This window comes from Brassica napus, chromosome C1 (genome assembly GCF_020379485.1).
Source record: "Brassica napus cultivar Da-Ae chromosome C1, Da-Ae, whole genome shotgun sequence".
NCBI lineage: Eukaryota > Viridiplantae > Streptophyta > Magnoliopsida > Brassicales > Brassicaceae > Brassica > Brassica napus.
Window position 1 is genome coordinate 45,584,744 of NC_063444.1, and position 26,262 is coordinate 45,611,005.

A 26,262-nucleotide genomic window follows, 5' to 3' on the forward strand; every position below is an offset into this window, starting at 1 on the left:
AAACAAAGTTTACAAGATAAAGAGAAACAATATACATGGAAAATTAACAGAAACACCATTGGTGAATGCATAAGAATCTTGTAAGATGAAAGTAAGCGACACAAAATCACTCATTGCGTGAGTAGGTCCGGGTTAAAGCTGGAGAATATTTCAACCGCACATGTCTGTGCTGCGACACCAAGGGAGGCTCACAACTGTGAGGATGGCGTATTGATTAAGTTGGCGTATCGCATTGAGTTCCAGGAGAAAAACGAGAGATGGAGGAGAATAAGAGACGGTGGGAGAGTTGAGGAGATAACAGCTGCCGATGGTGGTGGAAGAGGAAACTGGTGGTGATGAAACAACTGTTAGTGGTGGTGGTGGCAGTGCTACAAGTGAGATAGAAACAAAATAACCACAAAAGTTGGAGGAACAGAAGAGACGGTAGGAGGAGGTGAGGAAACAATGCGACAGTGATGGAACCCAAGACAAGGAGCTGATGGAATAGTAAAGATGAAAAATCAGGAGACGAACGACGGGAAACAATTCGTAGATACAGAATAAAAGTATATCATACTATACTATTTTATAAAGTAGAATAGAATATGTCACAAATTTATTGTTCATCTTCTCCAATTCAATCCATCGCTTGATTCTTCATCTGGTTAAAGATCTGTCGACGAAACTATTTCTCAACCCTCTAATTAAATTCAATCATACCGGATTTACCCATATTCAGTGACTGGATTTTCAGTTATCGCACCGTTGAAAAAACTAAAGTTGATTTTTCTACTTCTGCGAACAGTCTTCTAAACTATAACTCTCTCTCTCAGAAGTACCTTTTCTTCTTTTCCAACTATTGTTCAGAATCGCTTCCATCAGTTTTGTAGAATAAGAGATGAACTTCGTCTCATCTCTTTTCACGCGCAACTAAGGGCATTTTTGTCTCTTTTCAGAATAATATATAACATATCATAGTTAAACACTTGTTATGTGTATGGACTTAATATTTTCTGGCTTATGTACATGACGCCGAATTTTCCATATGCTAATCATATTAGGTAATTCCGTAGCTTTTATTTAAGGAAAATGCGAGAATATTCTTTTGTATACTATTTATCAATTTAATAATTAGTTTAATAAAAAGTATAGTATAAGTTAAGATGAACCAACCTATTTCTCTAAGAATTATGAATTTCATTCTCGTGGTGATACGTGACTACGAAACAATGTTGCAATGTTTCTCAAATAATATACAAGGGATATAGACTTCAATTCAATTATTTCAAGCATAATTTTATACGAAGATTGACTGGCTAATTCAGTTATAGTTTTCTTTTTAGTACTTCCCTCCCATATAATAATCGTACTTAGACCATTCAAAGAAGAAATTGTCCAGAAACGTCTGAACTATTTCTCTTATTTTTTTATAGCTGGCTGGCTTCGAGTCACTATCACATACATTTTTATATTTAGAAGGAAAAAATAGCTTTAAGTAACGCTTCATATGGAAAACATTGAGCGATTTTGTTGGATATTCTTACTCCTTTCGACTATAATATTATCAAACAATTTAATAAGCTGCGTAAAAAGGCTGCTAACGAACCAAGCGTCATTGTTCGTGTTCGGAGACTCAATATTCGACGTTGGCAACAACAATTACATCAACACATTCCGAGCTGCTCAGGCTAATTTTTGCCCGTATGGTCAAACCACGTTCAAGTACCCGACCGGGAGACATTCTGACGGCCGTCTGATTCCAAATTTTATCGGTATAAACAATAAGACTTCCATCTTATTACTCTTCGTTTAAATCCAACTAAATCTTTATCCACGCAACCGCCACGCGGATTTTTGTTTTCATTTATTTTTATATAAATATTTTGTTTTCAATTATAAATTGGTATATATTATAATATATATGTGTCTATCAATTTTTAAAACATAATAAGTTTACAGTATATTTTTTTCATTGAATAGATTGTTTCAAACTTTCACATGTATTTATATCTTCTTCTATATATATATTTTTGGATTATTATTTCACCATTAAAAACGTAATTATATATATAAAGACTAATAAAATATTGTTTTATTGTCATATTCAAAAATATTGTAACATTTCACAAATTTAGAAAGTTTTTTAAAAATTAAATGTTTCGCTTCATAGATTTATATTATCGAGTAAATAATTAAACATTTAGGTTTTGTTTAATTTTTAAAATAAACTATATAGTTTAAAATTTGGTTTCATTGGTTTAAGTTAGTAAAGATTAATCATTGTTAGATAATATGATTTTTGTTATTTAAAAAAATCTTTATAATTTTAAAAGTTAACATCGACAAATATTTAAATAATTAACATATGGAGGTATAGTATTACAACATTAAATTATATATATTTAATTTATACTATATATAAATCCAATAGATCATCTATAATTTAAATCCAATTATTGAGAGCCCAATAAAAATTTATGGAAAGCCAAAAATTTAAATGATAAGATTAGAGATCAAATGTAACATGATTTTCTAAGAATATGTCCATTAGGTCGATTTTAAAAAAAAAACCACACATGAATCAAGGTTGTGACTTCTGTTTTAATATGTAAGATTTTATTTATTTTTATATAAATATTTTATTTTCAATTCTAAATTGGTATATATTATAATATATATGTGTCTATCAATTTTTAAAACATAATAAGTTTACGGTATATTTTTTTCATTCAATAGATTATTTCAAACTTTCACATGTATTTATATCTTCTTCTATATATATATATTTTCGGATTATTATTTCATTATTAAAATCGTAACTATATATATAAAGATTAGTAAAATATTGTTTTATTGTCATATTCAAAAATATTGCAACATTTCACAAATTTAGAAAGTTTTTCAAAAATTAAATGTTTCACTTCATATATTTATATTATCGAGTAAATAATTAAATATTTAGTTTTTGTTTAATTTTTAAAATAAACTATATAGTTTAATATTTGTTTTCATTGGTTTAAGTTAGTAAAGATTAATCATTGTTAGATAATATGATTTTTGTTATTTTAAAAAAATCTTTATAATTTTAAAAGTTAACATCGACAAATATTTAAATAATTAACATATGGAGGTATAGTATTACAACATTAAATTATATATATTTAATTTATACTATATATAAATCCAAATCCAATGGATCATCTATTGTTTAAATCCAATTATTGATAGCCCAATAAAAATTTCTGGTAGGCCCAAAATTTTAATGATAAGATTATAGATGAAATGTAACATGATTTTCTAGGAATATGTTAATTAGGTCCATTTTTTTTAAAAAAAATCACATATAAATTAGGTTGTGACTTCTGTTTTAATATATAAGATAATATATAAAATTCTCGAGCAACATTTTTGCTGCGAGTGCAACGGAATACGCTTGGTTACCGTTGATACCGCCTTATCTACAGCCTGGAAATGGCGTCAATCAGTTTACTTACGGCGTTAATTTTGCTTCTGCTGGCGCCAGAGCTTTGGTTGAAACATATAAACCACATGTACTTAATTATCATTTTCTACAACATTATTTGCATATACACCTAAGAAATATGTTCATCCTTTATATACTAAAGCACAAGTCACTTGACTAATCAGATTTTGAAATATGGCAAATTTAATAAATAATTAATATCAAACAAAATTCTTACTTTTCAAAAAATATGTTCGATCTCTTTAAAAAAAAAAAATTACAAATAACTATATTCCTATCTTTTCTCCTATTATCATACACGTTCAATGATATGTTCACAATTTAAACTGCATATTTTTTTATTAAAGTATTTAAACTGCATTTTATCTCTTCTACATCCCGATCTTTCTTTTTCTCCCATGCTTCATATCTTTTTTCTATTTGTTCAGAACTTCTATTGATGCAAAAAGACTTCATACAAGTAATAATCTTTTAATTATTTATTTATGGTCGTATACGGCATGTGAGTGTATATTGTTTTAAAGCCCTGACAACAACCAAGGTAACATTGATATTTACATAAATATCTTTAGGAAACTACTTGCCTTACTTTTGCATCCACCAAAACAGAAACATAGAAGGATGAAGATATATAAAAAAGACTAAGCTTTAACAAGAACGAAGCATTATCTAGCTAACAAACAAAATGAAATAAGCTTCTCTGTAACAAACGTAGTGAACAAATGTTCAAAATAAAATAAAAAACAAACGTGGTGAACAATATATAATCTGAAAACAGGTGTATCCTTATTTCTTTTCTGATTGATTACTTCTTTTATGTTAGTCTTTAAAAATTTTATTTATTTTATTTTGTAGACTTGAAGAAATTTTATCGTGTGGCTAACAAATAATGATGTGATGCTGTTTTCAAAAAAGGGAATTTGCTGAATATACATAATAGACAAAAAAAATGAAGAATATGTCCTTGCTACAGTAATGTGAGACGGATGAGACAATTTGCACATAAACTTGACTGAAATCTCCTTCCAGGCGCGTGCGCGTGATGTTGATATTCCAAAGCGAAAGCTGTCACACTATACTACATACCATATAATATAGTCACACAAATGATTGAATCAGTTATGAGGTTGTGTTTCATCCACTACTAAACTATACTATATATGGTTATGACATAGTATAGAATACTCCACACAAACACATAATTTTTTTTATTTTTTTTATGCTGACAATGCTTTACCAATTTGGAGAAGAAGTCAAAGTTAATATGGAAGCTTAGAAATGTTAACGTATATAACAACCGTATTAGGAATCAAGTTTACTTTTGTCCCAAAGGTGCAGTTACGAAACAAAGTTTACATGATAGAGAGAAGCATTATGTTAGAAAAAATAAAAGAAACATCATTGGTTAATACATAAGACTAATGTAAGATGAAAGCAAATGGTATAAAATAGTTCATTGCATGAGTAGGTCCGAACTGACGCTGAAAAAAGTTGCAACCGCACATGTCTATGCTGCGACGCCAAGGGAGGCTTCTGTGAGGGTGTCTCATCGATTAAGTTGCACTATCGCATTGACTTCTAGGAGAACGACCATCACAACACACACTAAACCTGAAAAAGCTCACAAGTAACACATGTACGTGAAAGAGACATACTATACTACATACTTTATAGTATAGTCATACGGAGGAGTTATCTAGATACAAGGTTGGATTTCATCTATTGCGTGACTATGCCACTGTGCAGTTATATCTTACAAAGAATTGTGCTATCTATTACATGCTAAGCATAGAGACAATACTTTAGTAGCATGCAAATATGCACAAACGAATATACCATCGCTATATTTCAATAGAAAAAACTAGTAAACATATTTGGTTCTATACTATATATGTATATCTTATAGTCTAGTCTTATCAGGTATAACATAGAGTTGTTCTTCCAACCAGAAACTTCACTGACCAAAACCGCGGCAAACACAGATGCAAATATGCGAACTTTGCTTATTCAGAATCCAAATAGAACCTCATAACATTAATTTCGAATAACTAACAATTGTCTGAACGCACCATTTTCGCGACTCGTCGAAGACTGTTCTAACCGGATCTTCAAAAGAAACATTGTTTTGGATTAATTTCCTAATAATCCATGGCGGCGAAACATAGTCGATGGATTCTTATGCTATACTATCAAACAGAACATACTTTGATTCTTTGCTTAGAGGAGGAGGAAGAGGGGTGGAGATGATGTAACAATACATGTTGTGTTGTACTATTCTATGTATCAAATGGAATTGTACAACACAATGTGTATTGTTCGTCTTCTCCAATAGTTTTACGCGTCTTCTGATTTTTAATCCACATATATCGAAAAATAGTAAAATTGTACACCCAAAAGATATGAAAAAACGTGATCAGAAACATTGTTGGATCAGATGATTTTATGATATGCAAAATATCACTTCCAAGAATTTCGTAAAACTTTTAAATGATCATGGAATAAAAAATGATCGCATTATTAATATATATTTTGGAAAAGAAAAATAGTTTCAGAAGAATGAGACTAACAATGGAAATGAGAGTGAGATGAAACAGTAGAATAAATGACAGTTTTTGTCTTTATACATATTATACAAAGAATATCATAGCCAAAAAGTTGCTATGGTTATGAAATTAATTTTTGGTGTTATTATGTATATGCAATCCAATTTCTCTTTCAAAAATGTGGAAAGAAAAAAGAACTAACACTCTACTGCAGAAAAAATGTATCAACAACTATGATAATACAAATTGGATGGTGATACAAATGATGTGATGTTGCTTTCAAACACAAATAAACTAACACCGTAATGATGAAAACAACTATAATGATACAAATTGTGTATTTACAATTTTATTTCTTTTTTATTTGTTTGTTATGGTTTGGAAATTTCAAAAATCTGTTTTCTTTTTATAATAAAAGAGCATATTCCACTATCTTAAGAACTTTTTTGTAAGTTATCTGAAATTGACTATTTTACATACATGTTTAATATTATTGTTTTATTATATTAACCCTAGAATATTTTAGAAATAACTTATTAGAATATAGATATATAAAACTGAATAGATCAAGGATGATATTTTAAATGTAAGAATATATATTGACAAAAAAGAATGTAGTATAAAACTGATAATTTAAATGCAAACAAAATTGACCACGGGACAGTAATACTAGTTCTATTCTAAATTAATTGTCTTTTACTAAAACTTTTGTTACAAAATGAATATATTTTACTATAATTTTTCTGTTTATTTATCTTTTAACCTCTAATTAGATTAATAAGTACTAAATAATTTTAATAGTCAAATAAGAATAAAATTGAAAGCGATGGACTATAAGTGTTTGCGATAATTGGATTAGGTTAATGTAGATAAAAATAAAGTTTGTTATATTGAGGGTATGAATAGTGACCAGAGAACGGCGAAGAATAATGCATTCCCTAACGTTCCTAAAAAATATCACCATTCACAAGGAACAATTTTTTCTTCTCATTCCCTACCATTCCTTTTTTTTGTAGAGAAATAAAGAACAAAAGTATTCCTTGTTAAATTTGATAAGGAACAACCATTCTTTTTCATTCCTGCAATTTTATTTCTTTACGTTATTTTTTTATTTGTTCCTCTTGTTTCTAGAATGGTCACCAGAAGTTTTTTTTGAATCACGATGTCAAGGGTACTTTAAATGATCTAGATTATTAACAAAATTGATATTTTTTTAATGTTTCTTGTTATATATCTACTCTATCCAAATTGTTTTAAACATTTGATCTATTTATTTTTCATTAGAACGTGATATCGTTGGGAAGCCAGTTAAACAACTTCGAGAATGTGGAGAAGATGTTGAAAGATAGATTAGGAGATGCAGAGACCAAGAGGATAATCTCGAGAGCTGTTTATCTCATTCATATTGGTCCTAACGACTATTTTTATTCTTTCTCGGTTAATGCCTCTAATTTTCAATCCAAAACCAAAGACACATTCGTAGATTATGTTATCGGTAACACCACGACAGTGACCGAGGCATATATAAACAAAAATATTATTTTATATATTTGATAGGTCATAATGTTACCACAAAGTGGTGATCACAAAATCTCCATATTAAGCTACTAATTTATCATAATTCATAAGATTTGTTGTATTCTTTGTAGGAATATATAAAATCGGAGGAAAAAATTTTGGGATCATGAACATAGGTCGAATCGACTGTATCCCGGAACTGCTAGCACTGGATCCCGCAAGAATAGGATCTCTTAGTGCAGTGACGGCCGAATTTTAGAAGCCGAAGAAAAATAATTCTTCAAGGTGTCCATGTACCAGTCGTGAAGTACTACATGAAGTCGTACAAGAAATGCTACGTGAAGTGAAGCTGTGTAGCTGACTTGAAGACTGGACTTGGAGCCGACATAGAGCTAAACTACAAGATACTTGGAGGCTATGTAAGCTATGATTTACTTTGGAGAAGGGTAAATCATCAAGGGAAGATTTCCAAAAGGCTTTGAAGAAGTTTTGGAAATATTCCATAAAGGAAGATTTGTGAATATCTCTTCCTTGAAAAGTTGGCAAGGATAAGCCACAAAGTCTATATGTATAAGTAGACAGAGATGTGCCTTGGGATAGATACCACCTCAAGAGAAGGCCGTAAGCATAAGGACTTTGGTGTTGAATTAGAATAGACACAAAGCATAAGGGGTAGGGGTCATGAGAAGGGTTCTTGGGTTAGTTTGATATAAGAATGTGTTAGGCTAGTGTCTATGTCTGGAGTGTGACATGTTAGTCAACTCGGAAGAGAGCTAGTAAGGCACTTTATCTATGTAAAAGTAAACCTTCATTGTAATTCTGTTGTAGTACTTTGTGAAATAAAAAAGAACATTGTACTTGTATGTATTACTCTCTGTAACAGGCTCTTCACCTTCAGGGTCATGTTTCGAACCCATCAATGAGTTTACAAAACTTCACAACGTAAAAAATTCAAATGTTTTGAGAGATATACAGGGTCAATTACCCGATTTCAAACTCTCTCTTTTCGACCTCTACACTGCTGATACATAAACTATGGAAAATCCCACAAAATACGGTATCAAAAGCATTTGCATGTGCAAATCTCTAGAAACACAAAGGATTATAAGAACAATTTTTCTTATTAGCTTTAGAAACTACTCAAAACTAAAGCTCTCAATATGTTTCTTTTAGATCTTATAGAACACCTCTCCATTGATCTATATTTATATGAAAGACAATTCCCTTTAACATGTGGGATATGGAAAACACAAACTTAACCTAAAAAGAAACTTCTTTTTCCTATTTCTAGGTTTCCTTATTGTGTTTATTTTAACATATTAAACATATAATAATATGTTAAGTTTTCACAAGCTTGAAATTATCCAACATTCACCCCCTTAATTCCAACTTGAATTAGGGAGATCAATTTCTTGAGCTCCGATAAAGCTCCTCATTTGCTTGAACATAATCATCAAGTAATCCTCCTTCACCACACCACGGTGTGCAAATCCACCCATTGGATTCATATCTTTCTCAAGGTTAGACCGGATGCTCTCCTCGCTTCCGTACCGCCTCTTCTTAGAATCGGCCCAGTTCTTGTAGAACCTTCTCCTAACCTCTTCACTTAAGTTGCGATGAGTCTTGTGGCTGAAGCTCACTGCGACGATAAATCTGGTCACATCCGCCATCTTGCGTACGTGATATCTGGTAAGGATGTCGGCCTTCTGCTCAACACCCAACACATTTATTTGTGGTTCATCTTCAGCCTTTGAGATCTTTAACCTTGATTGCATTGGTACGTGGGTTGTATCACACGCTTCCATCTTTGTGTCACATACCCATGTGGAAGTCGTGTTACACACTTCCACCTTTGTGTCACACATGATTCCTTGAGCATACATCTCTTGTTTTATTCTGATTCCGTCTGCTCCTTGAATCACCTCTATGCCAAGGTAGTACGTTAGCTTACCAAGATTTGACATCTCGAACTTCTTAGACATCTCCTCCTTGAATTTCCTAACCACCTTAAGTGAACTTCCTGTCACAAATAGATCATCAACGTAGATGGCTATGATCAAGACGTCTCCTCCTTCAGTCTTGCGGTACACTGATGGTTCCTTCGTGCCCTTCTCAAATCTTATCTCTTTGAGAACCTGATCGAGTTTCACATTCCATGCCATGGGTGCCTGGCGTAACCCATACAAAGCCTTGTGTAACACATATACTCGATCCTCTTCTCCTTTCTTCTCGAAACCTTCGGGTTGGGTTACATACACTAACTCCTTTAGATCTCCATTCAAGAAAGTGGTCTTCACATCCATGTGATGTATCTCCCAACCGTTCATTGCTGCGAGGGATATTAAGAGCCGAATAGTTTCGAGTCGCACCACTGGTGCAAACACTTTATCGAAATCTATTCCTTCTCTTTGTACATAGCCTTTTGCCACAAGTCTTATCTTATACTTGCTCACTGTACCATCCACCTTTCTTTTATCTTGAAAATCCACTTCAACCCTATAGGTTTCACTCCAGCCGGTATATCCACAAGCTCCCAAGTCTTGTTTCTTGTGATAGACTCCAACTCGGCCATAGCTTCAATCCAATTTTCTTCACAAAATAGGTTGAACTCATCTGAGGCTAACTCTCCTCCTCTATCGGTGCATCCTAGATTGAACATAGCTGAGGCAAATTCTCAGCCTCTATCGGTACAACCTAGATTGAACTTAGCTGAGGCAGACTCTCCTCCTCTATCGGTGTCAAATCTTTTGAACCGATTGAATGCCTCACGATTATCTGATGGCGTTGGTGGTGCGATTCGTCCACACAAATCTCCAAGAAATAATCTCAATGGCTTTGATGTATGAAGCATGGCCTTAGTCAGGAATGAGTCTCTGATTTACTTCCCTGCGAGACATGTGTCACACACGCTGTAGAAACCCATAAAAAAAAAAAAAAGAATGGTCGAGTATCTTTTGGATGGTCAAGTCGCGGATGATCAGATTGTTTTTGTCTGAACCATGAGTCAAGTATCCCACTAGAAAATGGTTAGACAATGTGTATATTTACTCAAAGGACGTTTGAAGCATGACACTTTTGGAAGCACAGCAGGAAGACCGGAAATTGGGCGAAAAACCCTAATTTCGGTATTATGGAATTTTTCGAAGAAGCCGGAAACTCGGGAAATATTTTCCATCAAGTCAGGATTCATTTGGAGTTTAGTAAAAATAATCAGATCATCAGAACGGGCGTCGAAAAAATATTGGGATTGATCGCGGGACGAAAAATTCACCGGAAAAGCCAAAATTGGACGAATGGACCGAGAAGCTCGAGGTGGCTCGATCTATGAGATCAGGACGTGGTGGAAAGCTCCTGGAAGTGTGTGTGTCAAGGGAATCAGGAGGTGCTGCAGTACATGCAACCTGTACATGCAAGTAGACATGTGGAGCACGAGGTGGAACGGCCAAGCACGAGGTGTTGCGATGCATGCAACTGAAGCATGCGGCAAGCCATGTGTGAGATGGTGTGTCGACCTGCATGCACTTCAGTCATGCAGCTGGCCATCTGGACGTGGGTGTGTCATACTGCATGAGACTGAGACATGCATCCAGCCATGTGGAGCACGAGGTGTCGCCGCGCATGCGTCCGGAGCCATGCGAAGGGACACACGGGCTGCCACACGGCTTGTTCCTGATTGGTTGCTGTTTCCTATAAATAGTCCACGACCCCTTCTCATTTGAACACATTCAGAACACTTGAAAGTCAGTTCAAAACGTGAGTGAGAAAGCAAAGAAAGAAAGATCGAGTTTCGATAGTTTTCGAGCGATTTAGGCAGTTTTCGAGAACTGTTATTCTGCCGATTTTGAGTCAGCACCTGGAGAAGGTTCTTTTCAAGTGAAGGGAGATAAGTTCTAGTGGAGACCAGTTCAAGACCAGTCTGGACGTGGGTCTACTTGAGAAGGTCGAGAAAGGGTTCGGATCGCAGAAGTCGGGTTTGGAGTCAAGGCCACGGTCAACCAAAAACTGTGAGTTATAATCGATTGATTGCTGAGTTGTTTTCATGCAGGGTCCCGTTACTTGGAAGTTGGATCATGGCAGATGGCCGGGTCTAACTGAGTAACGGTTTGAATAATTGAGGTTATGTTGATTTAGTTGATGGCATGCTTGTTATTGTTTGAGAACCGTAGTAGCATGCTAATGGTTAGGTTGATTGGTTAGTTAGCGAATGCGGAATGCTTAGATGATATCGCTAAGTTGTGGATAGTTAGGTATTCTGGAATTAGTCTTTATGCTAGATTCTGGAATATGATTGATTGTGTTAATTGGTGATTAATACTAGGAATCTTATGGTATTTTTACCGGGTTTAGTATTAATCGTATATTGGCCGACAGCATTTGTGTAACCCACAATGCTAGGCATATTGGGGTGAGTTAGTGTTCCTTCAGACCTCGTATCCGGCGGGTTCAAGGAAACCCCTTATTCGCTGGATCGGGAAGACTCAGACGAACGGGGTCATGTCCTATGGCTGAGTGATTACACGACGGTGTAATGTGGCAGTGACCCGAAGGACTGTGGACTGTCGCGCGGTGACCTGAAGGATTGTGGGCCGTGGTCGGTTGAAAGTTCCTTCTTCTGGCCTTTGTGGTAGGAAGATAGGATATTACCGATAGTGAAGGAGGAACATAACGTCACCAGGGCCCGAGTTTGTTATATATATCGTGTTTCGGGTTATTGAACCCTGGTTTAAGTCGAGTTTGAGTTTGGTGATGAGCTAGTAATTAGCATAATGCTAGTTATCTTGCTATCGTTTACCGCTGCGTATTTCTAATATTGCTTATTGTTATTGAGTTGTGTTGTTGTTTCAGGTGACCAGTAGCACGCTTGTAGATGTCGCGGGAGGCTAGGCTGGCTGGTGTAGATTTGCATCTTTTTGCTTAAGACACTTTCAGACTATAAGTATGTATTTTTGCTTTCTTGGCATGCCACTACTTGTGTAATATTTTGTGTGTTGAAAACCAGATATTATATAAGATAAATAAAGCGATGTTTTGTGTAAATGCCTTGTTGTTTCTGATATTAGCTTGTCCAAGCTAACACAACGTCAGATTGGGGTACGCGTTGAGAAGCCTTAGGCTTTGGTCTTACGGGACGTGTTAGCGGGCGGACTGGCCTAGTCGCGAATCGCACTTTTTGTGACCTTGGCCGGATTGGCCGTTAACCCATCATGTAGCGCTCCCGATCCTTGGTAGACGGTCGGCCCGTCAGTCATGTTCTTGTTTGATTGTTGGGCGATGGTTCGACCTATGCCTAGAACGGTTCGAGGGTCTTACAGAGGTGGTATCAGAGCATGGTTTCGTCCATGCGTGCACAAGTTCTTTTTAACGATTTTATCGAGTCAAAGGAGTCGCAAAAAGATGTTTAGGAAACCAGCCGCTTCCCGTAGTAGGAATATGACTTACCCTTTTGATTGTGTGCAGATGGCTAATCGCGGGACAGGTGATGATGGACGAGGTCGGATATGGGGAGAGGGTATGGATTGGACATGCGGAGGATTGGGTTACAGATCAGATCAGGAGGATGGAAATGGCATCAGTGAGATGTTTGGACACGATAGGACCCCTCTGCAGAGAACAAGATCTTTTCCTGTGTACGGTAACAGGACTAGAGTGAGGGAAGACAGTTTGGCGAGTATTGGCCCAAGTCGTAATTGGGACCGGAGACATCAACATGATCAATCCGTTCAATCACACCCAAGGCCAGATCAAAACCGTTCCACTGAAGGACCACAAGATCAAGGAGCGGAAAACACCCTGAAGCTTTTACATGACGTGATGACCGAGGCACTTGGTAACCAAGGTAGGCGTACTCAACCCCCTGAAGTTTCCAAGCTATTATCTACCATGAAGAACATTGGATCCTACAAGTTCAAAGGAGGATCCGATCCTATTGAAGCCGGCAAGTGGATTACTATGATGGAGAAGAACTTTGAGGCTATGGAGCGTCCTGAGGAGTATCAGAAGAAGATCGCGGTGTACTATTTGGAAGGCGACGCAACAGGATGGTGGGAAAGTATAGACAGGCAGCATGGACACATCATCACATCATGGGAATCGTTCCAGGGAGAGTTTGAGAGGAAGTATTTTCCTCCAGAAGCGAAGCATCAGTTGGAGCGCCAATTCATGAACCTTGTTCAAGGAGATAGGCCAGTGAGGAGTTACGAATCTGAGTTCACAAGGTTGAGACGACATGTCTTTGATGGGCGCGAAGATGAAACAACTATGATCCGTAACTTTATGTACGGATTGAAGCCGGAGCTTGGAAGTCGTTTAGCTGGAAGCAACTTTAGCAGCTTATCGGATCTGGTGGAAAAAGCTGTTAATGTTGAGACTGTATTGGAGGCTGAAAGGAAGACTATACCGCATTCTGGTGGACATACCAAGTTTAGCCAAGGAGGAAGACCAAATTTCAACAAGGGTCCAAGGTTTAACAAAGGCAAAGGACAAAAATTTGGACGCCAAACCAATTATCGCAGTAACACCGGAGTATGTTACATATGTGATCAATCGGGACACATTTCCAAGTTCTGTCCCAACAGACAATGGAGTAACCAGCAAGGTTATTCATCACTGAGGATGGAAGATGTCACTTGTTTCATGCATCGTGATGTCCAAACAAGCCAATCCCTGCGACCCCTCTCGCGATCCGAGCTCCTCCTAGCCGTCCAGCTATTGAGCCAGCACCAAAGAAACAAAACCTAGGAGGTAGAGTTTATGCCTTAGGGGTAGAAAACCCAGACAATGCAGGACCGTCAAGCGGTCCCATCACAGGTATTGGGTGCTAACCTCCTCTGTTTATTGAATGGAATTTAGTTGTTGGAACCTAGTTAGTATGCTGGTTAAGTATAGATTGCTTGATCACTAGGTTGCGCGTTTAGAAATTTTGGATTGATGATTGATGGTTGTGCGAATTTTGATTAGTTTTTGTGATTGAGATATTGTTGATTGGGTTACTGTGGCAGGAACCATACATGTTGCTGGTAAACCCACACATGTATTGTTCGACTCGGGGGCAACACATAGTTTTGTGACCCCTGAAGTAGCTGCCCGGTTTTGGGATTGTTTTGTGGTTGACAGGATAAACGTGGCCGTCTTGACCCCCGCAGACCGAACCCTTCAAGCAGATCAGTGTATCAGGAATGTTCCATTGGTCATTCAAGAGAAAGAATTTGTGGCAGATCTGTTAGTCGTGCCGTTGAAAGGGTACGAAGTAATCCTTGGAATGGATTGGTTATCGAGCTACGGAGTTCAGATCGATTGTGGAAAGGGAAGATTGTTGTTTGGCAGAGGTAAACGACCAGAGATGGTATACTATGGAATCAGTCCTAGTATGACCGTGTCTTTGGTAGCATCAATGAGAGTACAAGATTTGTTTCAAGATGGGGAAGTGTATTTGGTAACTTTATCGGTTAGTGGAGGAGCCACTAATGATGAAGTTAAGGTCAAAGACATAGAAGTGGTCCAAGAGTTTGAGGATATCTTTGCACCACTAAAGGAATTACCTCCACCTCGGAGTAATCCCTTTATGATCAATTTGGAGCCTGAAGCAAAACCTATAGCTAAGGCACCATATCGGATGGCACCTGCGGATTTGGCTGAACTAAAGAAGCAATTGGAAGATCTATTGGAAAAGGGATTCATTCGATCGAGCTCTTCACCTTGGGGAGCTCCTGTGCTATTTGTGAAGAAGAAGGACGGAAGCATGAGGTTGTGTATCGATTATCGTAGTATCAAAAACATCACGATAAAAGATAAGTATCCTCTTCCGAGGATAGACGAGTTGTTAGACCAACTAAAGGGAGCTAGTTGGTTTTCGAAGATTGATTTGGCATCAGGGTATTACCAAATTCCTATTGCCAAGTCAAACATCATGAAGACGACGTTTCAGACGAGGTATGGGCAGTACGAGTTTGTAGTTATGCCCTTTGGTCTCACAAACGCACCTGCGGCTTTCATGCGTTTGATGAATGAAGTGTTTCAAAACTATCTCGACAAATTCGTGATCATTTTCATTGATGACATCCTGGTGTACTCGAGAAGTAAGGAGGATCACAAAGAGCATCTGAGACTTGTTATGGAGAGGTTACAGAATCAGAAGCTATTTGCCAAGTTCAGCAAGTGCTCGTTTTGGAAGAGAGATATAGGATTTCTGGGTCACATAGTATCAGGAGAGGGCGTGGCTACTGATCCAGAAAAGGTCCAAGCCATACGAGAATGGCCTCGACCTACCACTGTGACGGAAGTAAGGAGTTTTCTCGGACTTGCGGGCTATTATCGGAAGTTTGTTAAGGACTTTTCCTCCATTGCAAAGCCTATTACTAAACTTACCGGTAAAGGAGTTCCTTTCTTATGGGTGGAAGAAACCGAGAAGGCTTTCAAGAAGTTGAAGGAAGCTCTCACGACCGCACCTGTGTTAGCTTTGCCCGAGCAAGGTAAATCTTACACGTTTTACACGGATGCTTCACGAGTTGGGTTAGGTTGTGTTCTTATGCAAGATGGACGAGTCATTGCATATGCTTCACGACAACTACGGAAGCATGAGAATAACTACAGTACACATGACTTGGAGTTAGCGGCTGTGGTGTTCGCTTTGCGAATTTGGAGATCGTACTTGTATGGAGAAGAAGTGGAGGTATACACGGACCACCAAAGTCTTAAATACCTCTTCACTCAGCCAGATCTCAACATGCGCCAGCGTAGGTGGATGGAGTTTGTGGCAGACTACGATATAAGGATTCGCTACCATCCTGGTAAAGCGAATGTTGTTGCGGACGCCTTAAGTCGAAGAAAGTTAGACGCAGATTTAGAGAAAAAAGTGGAGCTGTTGAACTAAGAATTGAAACAAGTAAAGTTGGTCGTTTTGGAAGGGCAAGCGAGTGAGCCATTGGGACTTCAAGCGGTGAACCTGGCCAGCTTGATTCAGAGAATTTGAGAAGAACAAATTAAGGATGAGAAGCTATTGAAGATTGATGAGGAACTCAAAGGACAAGGTGGGCCAAATAGTGATGGATACTACTTGGCGGAGGATGGAACCTTGCTAATTAATGGGAGGATCACGGTTCCTAAAGGACAAGGGCTGAGAGATGAGACACTAAGGATTGCTCATCATTCTTTACTTAGTATCCATCCTGGAAGTTCGAAGATGTACCGAGACGTGAGAAGATACTATCATTGGCCGGGAATGAAGAGATCAGTAGCGCAATGGGTCGCGCAGTGTGCAACTTGTCAACAAGTCAAGGTCGAACATCAGTTCCAGGAGGATTATTGCAGAGTCTTCCGATACCTCTATGGAATTGGGACTCTATTTCCATGGATTTCATCACTGGATTACCCACTGCTCCAGGTAGATCGAACAACTCGATATGGGTGATTGTGGATAGGTTAACCAAGGTTACACACTTGTTGCCTATGCGGGACGCTGATAAAGTTGAAGTGTTGGCCGAGCTGTACATCGACCAAATTGTGAAGTTACATGGTGTACCCTCAGACATCGTCTCAGATCGTGATCTAAGGTTCACGGTATCATTCTGGGAAGCACTGCAAGAAGCCTTGGGAACTAAACTATTCAGAAGCACGGCGTTCCATCCAGAAACAGATGGCCAAACGGAGAGAACCATTCGGACCATTGAGGACATGCTTCGGATGTGTATTCTCGATTGGGCAGGAACTTGGGAGAAGCATTTACCGTTGGTCGAGTTCTCGTATAACAACAGTCATCATTCGAGCATAGGGATGTCACCTTATGAAGCGTTATATGGAAGGCCATGCAAAACGCCTTTGTGTTGGACGGAAGTTGGCGAAAGAAGAATGTTTGGTTCACCTATCGTTCAGGAGACCATGATTAAGCTGGAGACGATTCAGGCCAACATGAAGAAGGCTCAGGACCGCCAGAAGAAGTACGCAGACCAGTCAAGAAGAGAGGTAACTTTTGAGATAGGAGATTGGGTCTATTTGAAAGTTACTGCACAGAAAGGAAAGGACAGATTTGGCAAGGTCGGGGAACTTGCGGTCAGGTTCAATGGTCCGTACAAGATCATCGGGAAAGTTGGTGAGGTAGCTTACCGTTTGGATCTGCCAGCGGATATGCATCTACATCCTGTATTTCATGTTTCCATGCTTCGGAAACATATACGGGATCCAAGTACTGTTGAATCCGAGAGACTAGAGGAGTTGAGGACAAACCTTACGTATCTGGAAGGACCAATCAGATTGGGAGAACGGCGTATTCGGAAGCTGAAGAATCGTGAGATTGCTCAAGTACAAGTGTTTTGGGGAAGACAAAACAGGATTCATGTTACTTGGGAAGATGAAGCGCGATTTAAAACCGATCACCCGGAGTTCTTCCGAGAGGATGTTGTGATGGAAGAAGGAGGCCCCTCAGAACCTTAGAATTCGAGGATGAATTCTGTTAAGGGGGGGGGGGGGGGGGGAGAATGTAGAAACCCATAAAAAAAAAAAAAAAAAAAAGAATGGTCGAGTATCTTTTGGATGGTCGAGTCGCGGACGATCAGATTGTTTTTGTCTGAACCATGAGTCAAGTATCCCACTATACAATGGTTAGACAATGTGGTATATTTAGTCAAAGGACGTTTGAAGCATGACACTTTTGGAAGCACAACAGGAAGACCGGAAATTGGGCGAAAAACCCTAAGTTCGGTATTATGGAATTTTTCGAAGAAGCCGGAAACTCGGGAAATATTTTCCATCAAGTCAGGATTCATTTGGAGTTTATTAAAAATAATCAGATCATCAGAACGGGCGTCGAAAAAATATTAGGATTGATCGCGGGACGAAAAATTCACCAGAAAGGCCAAAATTGGACGAATGGACCGAGAAGCTCGAGGTGGCTCGAACAATGAGATCAGGACGTGGTGTCAAGCTCCAGGCAGTGTGTGTTTCAAGGGAATCAGGAGGTGCTTCAGTAAATGCAACCTGTACATGCAAGTAGACATGTGGAGCACGAGGTGGAACGGCCAAGCACGAGGTGTTGCGATGCATGCAACCGAAGCATGCGGTAAGCCATGTGTGAGATGGTGTGTCGACCTGCATGCACTTCAGTCATGCAGCTGGCCATCTGGACTTGGGTTTGTCATCCTGCATGAGACTGAGACATGCAGCCAGCCATGTGGAGCACGAGGTGTCGCCGCGCATGCGTCCGGAGCCATGCGAAGGGACACACGGGCTGCCACACGGCTTGTTCCTGATTGGTTGCTGTTTCCTATAAATAGTCCACGACCCCCTCTCATTTGAACACATTCAGAACACTTGAAAGTCAGTTCAAAACGTGAGAGAGAAAGCAAAGAAAGAAAGATCGAGTTTCGATAGTTTTCGAGCGATTTAGGCAGTTTTCGAGAACTGTTATTCTGCCGATTTTGAGTCAGCACCTGGAGAAGGTTCTTTTCAAGTGAAGGGAGATAAGTTCTAGTGGAGACCAGTTCAAGACCAGTCTGGACGTGAGTCTACTTGAGAAGGTCGAGAAAGGGTTCGGATCGCAGAAGTCGGGTTTGGGGTCAAGGCCACGGTCAACCAAAAACTGTGAGTTATAATTGATTGATTGCTGAGTTGTTTTCATGCAGGGTCCCGTTACTTGGAAGTTGGATCATGGCAGATGGCCGGGTCTAACTGAGTAACGGTTTGAATAATTGAGGTTATGTTGATTTAGTTGATGGCATGCTTGTTATTGTTTGAGAACCGTAGTAGCATGCTAATGGTTAGGTTGATTAGTTAGTTAGCGAATGCGGAATGCTTAGATGATATCGCTAAGTTGTGGATAGTTAGGTATTTTGGAATTAGTCTTTATGCTAGATTCTGGAATATGATTGATTGTGTTAATTGGTGATTAATACTAGGAATCTTATGGTATTTTTACCGGGTTTAGTATTAATCGTATATTGGCCGACAGCATTTGTGTAACCCGCAATGCTAGGCATATTGGGGTGAGTTAGTGTTCCTTCAGACCTCGTACCCGGCGGGTTCAAGGAAACCTCTTATTCGCTGGATCGGGAAGACTCAGAAGAACGGGGTCATGTCCTATGGCTGAGTGATTACACGATGGTGTAATGTGGCAGTGACCCGAAGGGCTGTGGGCTGTCGCGCGGTGACCCGAAGGACTGTGGGCCGCGGTCGGTTGAAAGTTCCTTCTTCTGGCCTTTGTGGTAGGAAGATAGGATATTGCCGATAATGAAGGAGGAACATAACGTCACCAGGGCCCGAGTTTGTTATATATATCGTGTTTCGAGTTATTGAACTCTGGTTTAAGTCGAGTTTGAGTTTGGTGATGAGCTAGTAATTAGCATAATGCTAGTTATCTTGCTATCGTTTACCGCTGCGTATTTCTGATATTGCTTATTGTTATTGAGTTGTGTTGTTAGGTGAACCTCTCGCTTTAGATTGTTTGGGGTGGGATAGCGAGGGGTTGTATTTGTTAGTTGGGGATTGTAACTCGCTGAGTAATGCTAGATTACTCACTCCTCACTCGTTGTTGTTTCAGGTGACCAGTAGCACGCTTGTAGAGGTCGCGGGAGGCTAGGCTGGCTGGTGTAGATTTGTATCTTTTTGCTTAAGACACTTTCAGACTATAACTATGTATTTTCGCTTTCTTGGCATGCCACTACTTGTGTAATATTTTGTGTGTTGAAAACCAGATATTATATAAGATAAATAAAGTGATGTTTTGTGTAAATGCCTTGTTGTTTCTGATATTAGCTTGTCCAAGCTAACACAACGTCAGATTGGAGTACGGGTTGAGAAGCCTTAGGCTTTGGTCTTACGGGACGTGTTAGCGGGCGGACTGGCCTAGTCGTGAATTGCACTTTTCGTGACCTTGGCCGGATCGGCCGTTAACCCGTCATGTAGCGCTCCCGATCCTTGGTAGACGGTCGGCCCGTCGGTCATGTTCTTGTTTGATTGTTGGCCGGTGGTTCGACCTATGCCTAGAACGGTTCGGGGGTGTTACACACGCCTTCTTCGTGTGTTACACTCGGGAATGAATGTCTCGTTTGCTTTCCTGCGAGACATGTGTCACACACGCCTTCTTCGTGTGTTACATTCGGCATTCCTACGACCTTCTGCTTCCTTACCATGTTGTTCATCACTCCATATCTTATATGTCCTAGTCGAGCATGCCACCTCCATGTAGCATCTTCGTCCCTGGCATGCAAAAACTCCGGGTAGCTTATCTCCATAGGGTTCTTGTAGAGACGGTTTGAAGATCTTGTCACACGAACTAGCAACCTTCCATGCGAATCTGTGAGTGTTAAGTAGACATCTTTCATGTTAACCTCACATCCGTTCTCTGTTGCTAGCCCAAGACTCAATATATTGTGCTTCAGGTCGAGTATGTAGTATATGTCTTTGAGTGCCTTCTTCTCTCCAGTCTTGCACACAAAGGTAACCACACCCTTTCCTACAATCTCAACACACGATCCATCACCAAACTTCACCTTTCCTTTGGTGTTGAGATTCAAACTCGAAAAGAACTCCTTGCTCCCCGTCATGTGATTACTCGCTCCATTATCCAAATACCAGACACTTGCATTGCCTTTGTCGATTTCAAGATTCTTTGGAATCACCTTATCCTCGTTCAAAAACACCACCTCGTGTACATAGAGTGCATCATCCTCTTATGTCTCGTTTAGGTTGGTTTCTTGATTCTCCTCTGTCTTCTCGGGACAGACAGCTGCGTAGTGACCAGGCTTGTCACATCTCCAACATATCAGCTTTGAACGATTCTTCTTCAAGATGTTATCTTCGGTGTGTGACACACGGTTTTGGTTGTGTGACCTACCTCGACCTCTGCCTCTACCGTTTCGTCCTCTTCCTCTACCACGGGAATTCTCATAGCCCCTTTGACTATGCTCTTCATTGTTCGAAAACATCAGCTTCCCTTGGTCTTCTTTCTGAGTTTCTTCTCCTACACGCTCCTCGTACGCTTTAAGCCTTCCAACTATATCTTCAAACCCCGTCGAGTTGAGATCTAGGACTTGCTCAAGTGATTCTACGATCTGGATATACTTGTGTCTCGGAAGACCCTTCAAGAACTTCTTGACCATCTTGGATTCTTCTATGTTCTCTCCCAACGAGGTTGCTTTGGATGATAGGCCCGATATCTTCCCCGCGAAGTCATCGACCGTATCGTTATCATCCATCTTCAACCTATCAAACTCCGTCATCAACGTATGAAGTCTTGCCTCCCTTACACGATCAGCTCCTAGGTGTCGCGACTTGATGGCATTCCAGATCTTTTTTGATGCGGTTTGTTCTCCCACCTGGAAAATCAATGTTTCAGGAACAGATTGAAACAAAAGAGCTATCGCAACATCGTTCTTCTTTTGATCATCTAAACCGGGTTCGATCGTGTCCCACACTTCATGAACACGAAGTAGAACCTTCATCCTCATCGACCAAACTGTGTATTTTGTCGATGACAACATCGGACATTGGATGGATGTAGATTCAAAGTCCTTCGTGCGTGGAGCCCTAGTCACGTCAGCCATCTTGCTGTCGCGATCTCTTGTTCACAAGCACCAGGATCTTAAGCTACAACTTAAGCTTAGATCGAGTCTCCAACCTGAGGCTCTGATACCAATTCAAGTCTCTAGAAACACAAAGGATTATAAAAACAACTTTTCTTATTAGCTTTAGAAACTACACAAAACTAAAGCTCTCAATATGTTTCTCTTAGATCTTATGGAACACCTCTCCATTGATCTATATTTATATGAAAGACAATTCCCTTTAACATGTGGGATATGGAAAACACAAACTTAACCTAAATAAAAACCTTTTTTCCTATTTCTAGGTTTTCTTATTGTGTTTATCTTAACATATTAAACATCTAATCCCCCTATATATTAAATGAGAAGTCACTTTAGTGATTTTTGGTGACATGCCACTCATAGGTGAAGTTTTAAGAAATTTTTATAATTTGATTGGTAGATTGTTCTTAAATTTTATTTATTTAATTTAGATCTAAAAATTTAAAGTAAATCTAAAATCATTAACATCACTTGCCATATAATCTAAAGAATATTACAAATAACAATTTATGGAAACTAATTCGCGAAATTATAGAAAGATCAATGATGTTTTATTTATTACCTTTAATATTTATAAACTATAAAATATAATGAACGAAAATTTATATAAGATAATTATAATAGTTGATGAACTGTATTCGAATATAATTACATAATAACTATTTTAAATATTAAAAAATCCAAACATGTTTATTAATATTATTTTTAAATTATTTATCGTTGCTTAAAGAATAAATTTATCAGAATTTTAAAATAATTTATAAAATGTTATAAATTATTTATAAAAATATAAACCTACTATATATTGATTGAGAAGTCACATGAGTGATTTTTTATTACGTGTCGATCATAAATGAACTCTTCAAATTTTTATAATTTGATTGGCAGATGATTTTTAATTTTATTTATTATAATTATATCTAAAAAGAAAGGATAATTCAATTACCACTTTCTAAAATAATGTACATAATTTTAGAAATAATTATTTATGGTAAATAATTGTTGAGACTATGAAAGAGTAATAATGTGATCAAATTTTTTATATATTTATAAATTACATAAAATAAGAAAAAAAATGTTTATTTGAATTGATATAATGATTTTATATTCGTATAGAAAGCCTTATATTTGTATATAAAGTATCATAATAACTATTAATGTCTAATATATTCCATGCATGCTTTATAAATCATTTATTAAATTATAAATAAATTTATAAAATTAACTATATTGTAGACATGGATCTTTAAAATGTAATTTACATTGATGTTTTAATTAATTGTAACGTCTATAATAACTTACCTTAATTTTCTATTACTTGCGCAAGTTGCTAATATTTATTGCATTGTTTAAATGTCATTTTCCTTATTGTTTTTAATAACTTACCTAAGTAACCTTAATGTTTATAATTTTTTGCCCGTTTATTTATAACTTTACCATTTTTTGAATTCCCCTATTACTTGTGCAAGTTGATAATAGTTAATGCATTCTAATTTGTTAGCTCGCTTTTAATAATTTACCCTTTTTGAATATGGATTACTTGCACAAGTTGGTATTGTGTTTATTGCATTTCACCTTATGGCAATATAATTTTAATTTCTTTCTTGATAAAAATCATTTCGAAAACGTCATTTATTATGTAAAATATCCCCTAATAAATGTCTAACGTGGAAGGTAGACTATATATATAACTGAGACCCCAAACGTCTAACGTTTTACAATACAACTATTCTCTTTTCCTAACAATTTTTAAAAACCCGTCTAAAGAAACATGGCGTATTGAAGTACGGATTCTTCGCTTGTGGAGAAATTATAACAAAGAATCCGGCAACACCATCGAAATGGTATTTGTTTTTATTACTACATTTTTCAAAACTCAGAATCGTCATATATTATATTTACTTTACAATGAACAATATTTTTTTATAGTGTTTCATAACTACTTATTCTGCTTTCCGTCAACTCTTATAATTTATTTGTCTAACTCATAACTTTCATATATTCGATCAGGGACAAAATTTTATGCTTCAGTATGTGAACAGCTCATCAAAAAATTTGAAGGTTGTCCAGTTATTCAAAGTGAACGATGCTATTGGTGATTATCGGACAAGCTCTCATCCGTACAAAATTGGGTTCTTCCACGCGACTTTTTTTGCAAAACCAAATGATTTTCCAAGTGAAGTTTCCGAGAAGTATTTGGCTGATTACACTGAAATTCCTGGTGGAAAAGCTGATAACAGTCGTTTGGTTGGTAAGTAATTTTCAACTGGGAATTGTTCATGCACTAATAATTTATATATGATTTTAAGGCTATTAATCTGTTTATTAAATAACTTTAATATTATACCTACTTAATTGAATTTGTAATGTTTAGATATTCTTTTGGTTTTGTATTATTTGTGTTAATTTAATTATTTTTATTTTGGAATGTAGATGTTATTGGTCAAATAGTTAACTTCGGTTCTCTTGAAAACAAAATGATAAAAGGAAAAGATAACATGAGGCTCTTGATTGAGTTACGTGACCAAAAGTAAGCTTAAGTACTTTACTTTTTCTTATTTGCTACCTAAATATGTATATTAGATTTATTAATGTGTACTCTGTATGGTCGTTATGCTAAATAAGTATACGATTATAGTATGAGTAACATGCCCACAAAGATTATTTGTGTTAGTTTTCTTCTAAAAGAGTGGAAATGTATATAATACATCTATCTTTCTAAAATAATTATATGTACAGCATGTTAATAAAATCTATATATTGTAGGTGCTTACTCCATATCTAGCGGGTGGAATTCAATCCAAATTTTACTCAACCCAACATGGATTTGGTTGACCAGTTCAAAACAAGGTACTCCTCCAGTTAGTACTCTTTTGTTAGCTAATTTTTAATTTATATACATTACCTTGGCAACATAATACAATGTTTTTATAAGCTTGATTTATCTTGATTTTGCAGTCTCCCTAATGATTCACTTGCTCTTACAAACAACGATAGTACCCAATGGTCTGTTGGTACCGCTACATCTGTTCGTGCCAAGTTTTTTGTTCTTAATGAAAAGAGAACCATAAGAGTGATCATTGATAGTACTCTGGTATATAAACTAAACTCTCCATTTTAGTTGACTACAATCCAGTTTTCACACTATTTCGATGATGGTATGTAAATTTAATATTATTTTCTATTCAATAAAATTTAGAAATTTATAAATCTATGAAATTATTTTATTTCGTACAACTGCTTACAAAATTTAATAATTTTTTGCAGGTTTCTAATGGATTTTGCTTTCTTTATCGAAAATGGTACTTCTTAATTTATATTACTTATGGATTATATTCTGACTTTTATTATATTTTTTTAAATATGTCATTATTTTTAAATACAATGGAAGATATATAGAGTTGGCAATCCAATCTCTTTGGCAAAACTTAATATACAGAATTTGTATGCATATGAAGCTCTATTTATAATAACATAGATCCATGAGAAATAATATATAGCATCTTGAAAATATATGCTAGCTAAAATTTATAAAATTATATATGTATGAAATTATTTTATTTCGTACAACTGCTTACAAAATTTAATATTTTTTTGCAGGTTTGTTTTCTTTATTGAGAATTGTACTTCTTAATTTATATTACTTATAGATTATATTTCGACTTTTATTATATTTTCTTTAAATATGTCACTATTTTAAAACGAAAAATATAAACATAAATATATTCGTCACCTAAAATACACAGTTACAACATATATACAATACAATTCTACTTAGTGATAATATAAAATCTGTAACTTCAACAACTGTATACTATTTATTCCACATTTTGAATATTTTTATGTCCAGTCACCTAGTAATATGTTAAGTTTCTACGGGTTTGGAATTATCCAAACACATGTTACTATTATTATTATTATTATTGGTTTACCGTAATATCTTAGTATGCGAAGCTTAAGTATAATGCATGTTTCAATTGTGAGTTTCGTTTTCGGTAAATAGGGTTTAAGGAAGTGAAGAAAGCTTGTTGTGGAAGTGGACCGTAATCAACAGGCCGCTGAGTTGATGTGGAATGGTCCGTCCGATCTTGTTGGACCCTACAATCTCAAGACCTTGTTTCAAAACTTCTAATTAATTAAAAGATTCCAGAATATATGGCTGAAT

The 26,262-nt window shown here is 37.0% G+C and overlaps 1 pseudogene; it reads left to right on the plus strand.

Annotated features, from left to right (window-relative positions):
• Positions 1-1,005: 1,005 nt before the first annotated feature.
• Positions 1,006-26,144, plus strand: LOC106374146 (annotated as a pseudogene).
• Positions 26,145-26,262: the final 118 nt, after the last annotated feature.